Source organism: Macrobrachium rosenbergii, chromosome 56 (assembly GCF_040412425.1).
Source record: "Macrobrachium rosenbergii isolate ZJJX-2024 chromosome 56, ASM4041242v1, whole genome shotgun sequence".
Classification (NCBI taxonomy): domain Eukaryota; kingdom Metazoa; phylum Arthropoda; class Malacostraca; order Decapoda; family Palaemonidae; genus Macrobrachium; species Macrobrachium rosenbergii.
Genome location: NC_089796.1, coordinates 79,724 through 85,787, shown reverse-complemented (window position 1 = coordinate 85,787; position 6,064 = coordinate 79,724).

Here is a 6,064-nt window from a genome sequence, read left to right as displayed (position 1 = left end):
CAATAGTATTTAAAGCTCGGTTTGGCTGTTAAATTTCCATTTTTATGTTATATATTAAGGGAATTAGGATTCGTCATACTTTTTGTATGCTTAAGCTTGAAATATATATTATTAAAATACTCAATTTTTATATTGTAAGGTAATAAACTTTTCACTTCGCACGTTTCTACAACGAGGATAGTATTTAAAGCTCGGTTTATCTTTTAAATTTCCATTTTTATGTTATATATCAAGGGAATTAGGATTCGTCGTACTTTTTGTATGCTTAAGCTTGAAATATATATTATTAAAATACTCAATTTTTATATTGTAAGGTAATAAACTTTTCACTTTGCACGTCTCTACAACGAGGATAGTATTTAAAGCTTGTTTTCTCTTTTGAATTTCAATTTTTATGTTATATATCAAGGGAATTAGAATTCGTCATACTTTTTGTATGCTTAAGCTTGAAATATATATTATTAAAATACTCAATTTTTATATTGTAAGGTAATAAACTTTTCACTTCGCACGTTTCTACAACGAGGATAGTATTTAAAGCTTGTTTTCTCTTTTGAATTTCAATTTTTATGTTATATATCAAGGGAATTAGAATTCGTCATACTTTTTTGTATGCTTAAGCTTGAAATATATATTATTAAAATACTCAATTTTTATATTGTAAGCTGATAAACTTTTCACTTTGCACGTTTCTACAACGAGGATAGTATTTAAATCTCGTTTTCGCTTTTGAATTTCAATTTTTATATTATATATTAAGTGAATTAGAATTCGACATACTTTTCATAAACTTAAACTTGAAATATATATTATTAAAATACTCAATTTTTATATTGTAAGCGAATAAACTTTTCACTCTGCACGTCTCTGCAACGATTGTGTCAAGATTTAGACATTTTTGAATTATAGATTAGAATTTGTTTGATATACATTTAATATAAGTCTATATATTAAAATATTCAATATTTATTCTGTAAGATGATAAACTGTTTGCTTATTGTGTATATATTACGACTGTGCAAACATTTTTTTTTTTTCCCAATTCACATTGCCCTCATTTGTATGGCATGATGTTATAGTATATTAGAATTACTGGTTATACTCTTTATATACTTCTACTGTAATTATATATTGTTATGATGCTTCAATTTTATTCCGTAAGTTCATAAACTTTTTAGGTTGCGAAAACATTTAGCCATTTTGAAATGTTTTCACATTTAGCCATTTTGAAATGTTTTCTGTTCCAATTTTATGACATGATATTATAGTAATTTAGATTTTGTATTATATACTTTTACTGTAGTTATATATTGTCAAAATATCCAATATTTATTCTGTAAGTTAGAAAATTGTTTGTTTTGCGCACATACACGACGATTGTATGAAATGCTTTATAGTTTGAAAGTACATTATAACGGGTTTGACGATTATTTAAATACTCTTACTGTAATTATTTATCACGATAATCCGTTTTTATTATGTGGGCTATATATTGTGTAAAAATCTAGCCAATTTTAAATATCTAATGACGATATCATAGTAAAGTAGAATTTGTTTGATATACTTCTACTGTAATTATATAGTGTTAAAACATTCAATTTTTATTCTGTATGTTAATAAACTGTTTCATTTACACGTATATGTTACGAGCGTGCAAACGTTTAGCCATTTTTAAAAATTCTTTAGTTTGAGTTTTATGACATCGCATCGGGTTAGAAATTGATTGATATACTTTTACTGTAATTATGTATTATCATAATAATCCATTTTTATTCTGTAAAATATAGTTTTTAATTTCCACATATATTTTGCGAATGTGTCAACATCTAGCCGTTTTGAAACGCTTTCTAGTTTGAAATTGCATTATATCGCAATTATACGTCATCCAAAAGACTTCATTTTTATTCCATAGGCTAATGAATTGTTTTACTTTGCACGTATCCACTGCGCCTATGGAAACGCTTAGCCATTTTAATATCTAAGCAATATTATCCTGGGTCTATCTCCACGATATCGATATATTAATATTATTATATCTAGCTTAAATTTAGAACTTTATATACTTTTATGATTTATTGCAAGACAACCGAGCCATTACTTTTAAAGTAAGTACAGAATAAAGTAAAAATTGCATAAAAAGGCAACAATAATATTTTCTGTCTTTCTTCACGAGACAGGTAAAGCCATAACAAATTATATTTCATCTGCGAGGTCCATCAATTACGTCAAGATCTTTTCTTTGCAACGGCACTCCAAATGCACTTTTAACTAATTGACTGGGCTCGAGACACTAATTAAAAGAATAAATATATAATATTTGAACCAATATACTTATCAGACCGCATGTAAATTAACGATTGATGCTTTTAAACTTCTTTTCCATCAAAATAACATAAATATTTCATTAGTATTGGTTTGTGGAGAGGACTCTTATGTTTACCCGCGTAAAGGTTATCTCAGACGTAGTTACACATGTTAAAGAAATATGGAATTATGAAATTTGCTACTGCAAGAATTCTTGAGGATAAGAACCTGGTAATATATATTAAATACATGAAAGCGTGGTAGTTCCTATTAGCTCTGTCACTGCAGAAACCCGTGGAAGAATGAATTAGAGCAAAATGAAGGAACTCAAGAGGATACTGTACAGTAGGCCTACAGAACCATGACAGGTGTACTTGAGCAACCAAAGCTGAAACGTTTATAAGATTTGGAGAAAATATAACGAAATATAAAAAAAATGCTTTTGCTTAATATAATATCAGACAGAAAAAAGGTTACTGGAACAGATGGTTGCAGACCAAATAATGAAATCTTATGAAATGCTGATGGTAAGAAATTGTCTAGGGGAACCAAAACATTAAACAAAATAAAAGCTTAAAATGGCAATAACACACCAGGACATCAGAAAAATGTCACAGGTTTAAAGGAAGCTATACATCAATGAACTAAGCCCGTAACAGGTAGGCCTATTAATGACGATGAAGACTGGGCCAAATATTCTGGAATTAAATGCAACTCTAAAAGAAAGAATGCAGACAAGAGTCGTTAATTATATAGAGAGAGAGAGAGAGAGAGAGAGAGAATGTTTAACTGCTAAAGACTATAAAGGGTAAAAGTAAAAGTTGAGGGCATTAGGACACCCAACCAAAGAGATAAGAAGATTCATAATAAAGGTAATGGATACGTAGTAAAAATTAAGTGCTCTCAAGATGAACTCTCTAGTACCAATGCAGTGCACCTACTCAAGTAGCCTGTTCACAGTTTAAAACCACTTATTTTTTCCTAAGATTCCTTTCCTCTGAACTCTTTCTACTCCTACTACTAGATGCCAACTGACTACATTCTATGTACTCTTTGGATGAAGGAAGAAAGGAATACATGAATTTTTTGTTTTTCTCCTTGGGTAAGTCTGCACAGGGTCTTGTGCAAAATGCATTAGTTTACAGAATGCCCAAAGAGTCTGTGGGGGATAACAGGTGAGTGGTGCAGTGTAACACAGAGTACGCCAGCATAGTAAGTGACAGTATATAACAAAGCAAGTGTACACCTACCAATAAATTTTGCTCTTTCACTCCGTCAATTTATATTCTTGATTTTGCTGTTGGGTGAGATTAACCTGCCAAGGAGTCTTCCGTGACGCAAGCCATCTCGACATCTGACACCTGGAAATCAGTTCCTCTAGAGTTTAATTGACTCTAGAGGGACCCTCAAAATTAGCAAAAGGTACTGGAAAATTGTTTAAAAAATACTCAGTTCTATGATCCGCTAGATATACTTTTAACCAACTTGTGTTTATCCACTAGCCAAAACCTAAGGTTTATAAAAAATAAAATTCCACTCTCTTGTTGGTTCTCTTGGTCACAAGACTCAGAGTCCGAGGAACCAGCAAAATATACTCATAAAATGTCTTTCTGGATGATCTGAGAATTAACCAGTCACTTAAATAGCACGTTCATTGATGCAGTGACCTTTAAATGCTAGGGATAAGGAAAAAATAGGACTTTCATGTTAAGAAAGGGAGCGAGCGACTTGTATCAATCGTGACCGTATGTTTTTTCCTGAATTAGCATAGACTGATATAACTACTTTTATCTCAGATCCTTATGCATTATACACAATTTTTCTGCACGTTGGTCTTGCATAATTCTTATGCATTTATGAGTACTGTACACATCTATTCAGTGGCAAGCCTTTGTAACTCTAAACATGTAAATCTAAGACAAAATTCGCCATTCAAGCCTGTGTGATCTAATTTTATATGAGTCTACAGCTAACCATATTTGTAGATAGGGAAAGACTGCTAAACTGTGGAATGTTGCAATCTGAGCACCCAAGAGAAGTAGGTGGACATTGGTAGCTACTGAATGGTACAGCCAGTATGTATATATATCAGGAAAAATTATGGAGGCCAATTTGTGAAAGGCTCACCATACAATAATAGAGCCTACACTTCACTGGAAGGAGACTGAGTTTGAAAGTCTTGAAAGGCACTAAGCAGTTTTCCCCCCCCTTCTCTGGGCATCAGCCCTGACCTTTTTGGGTCAACACAGTTGATCCTGACCGGCATCTAGGACCTCAGCAGATCAGATTAAAATTTTGTTGGATAAAATTCATCCATTGACCTCAGCAGCTTCTGAAATTGTCTTTGGGATTATCAGGCCTCCTGAGTAATCCTGCATGTCAACAAAGGAATCTACACATTCTGACCATTCTGAAATACAGTACCCAAGATGTCATTTTGAATCTCTAGGAGAAATGAGTGGGTTTCTCCAAGAAGTCTTCTTTGAAAACAGAGCAAGAGGAGTTTCACTTATCCTGATCACCTCAACAGTGGTAAAGACAGCACTTACTTCCTAGCATTCCACATCTTGGTTTCTCTCAGCTTGGAAGCTCCTGGCATCTGACTCCTACAAAAACGAGGGTTATTCACTCCTTGCATAAGAAAACAGTCTACTGTAAAATAATCTACATCCAGGGATTACCTGAATCACTCTCATGCTCCAGTGCATAAGAAAAAAGTCTACTGTAAAATAATCTACACCCAAGGATTACCTGAATCACTCTCATGCACCTCTGGAGCACTTTACATCCCTATCTCAACTGGATGAGATCCCTTGATGAGAAGTCATGGGCTATGGGCTCATGAAACCCAAACGATCACCAAATGACGTTCTGTGATTCAGTGATCGAGTTATGTTAGAAGTCCTTGGTATTGAGATAATGCACACAGACTTTATGTTTTCAGGGCACTCGTTGAATTGTGATTCCTTGACGAGTCTCAACAGCTCAACAATTTCACTCAATCTTTAATTCTTGGAGATGTGACGGTTCTGAAGTGCTTGATATCTAATGGATGCTCAATGTATTAAAAAACCCCAGTGAACCACGAGTACTTGACGTTTCCTGGCTTTCCAGTGTCTAATGTAAGTCCAATGTCTTAAAAGATTTCTGGTCCCATGGGTAACTAATGTTCTATGAGTACCTCCATTTAAATGAGCACTTGACATCCCTTGGATGTGCAGTTATTTATAATCACCTTGGTTCCTGTTACTCATTTAAAGGATGTGGGATTCTGCCTGGTCTCTGTGTTTAACTGATCGCATCATTACTGGTTAGTGCTCCAGTGTTCCAACCCTTAAGTTAATGGAAGTACTATCTCATCAGTTGTTCAGAAATAGGCCCACTGGTCCATGGAGCAACAACAGCATGTATCGCACTCAAGCTAGGGCAAGCTCTGTTGACTCTGACATGATGAGGCACAGGCAGGTACAACAAGGTAAGGTAAACAACCAAATGTACATAAATAAATACCATACAGTACTACAGCCTACATACAAGTCGCTGGTAACCACACAATACGCACATCACACGTAAAAGTAAAATCTTAAAATTCTCAAAATTTAAAAAAATTAACAATATCAAACAAATTTACAAAAGAATAAAAGGTTAAACACAAGCAGTGAACACTAAGCAATAAGAAGGCTAGTGCAGAACTGCGTCACATACAGAACACGACTCTTCCAGCATGACAGGTATGAGAAAACTGATGAACTACACAAAA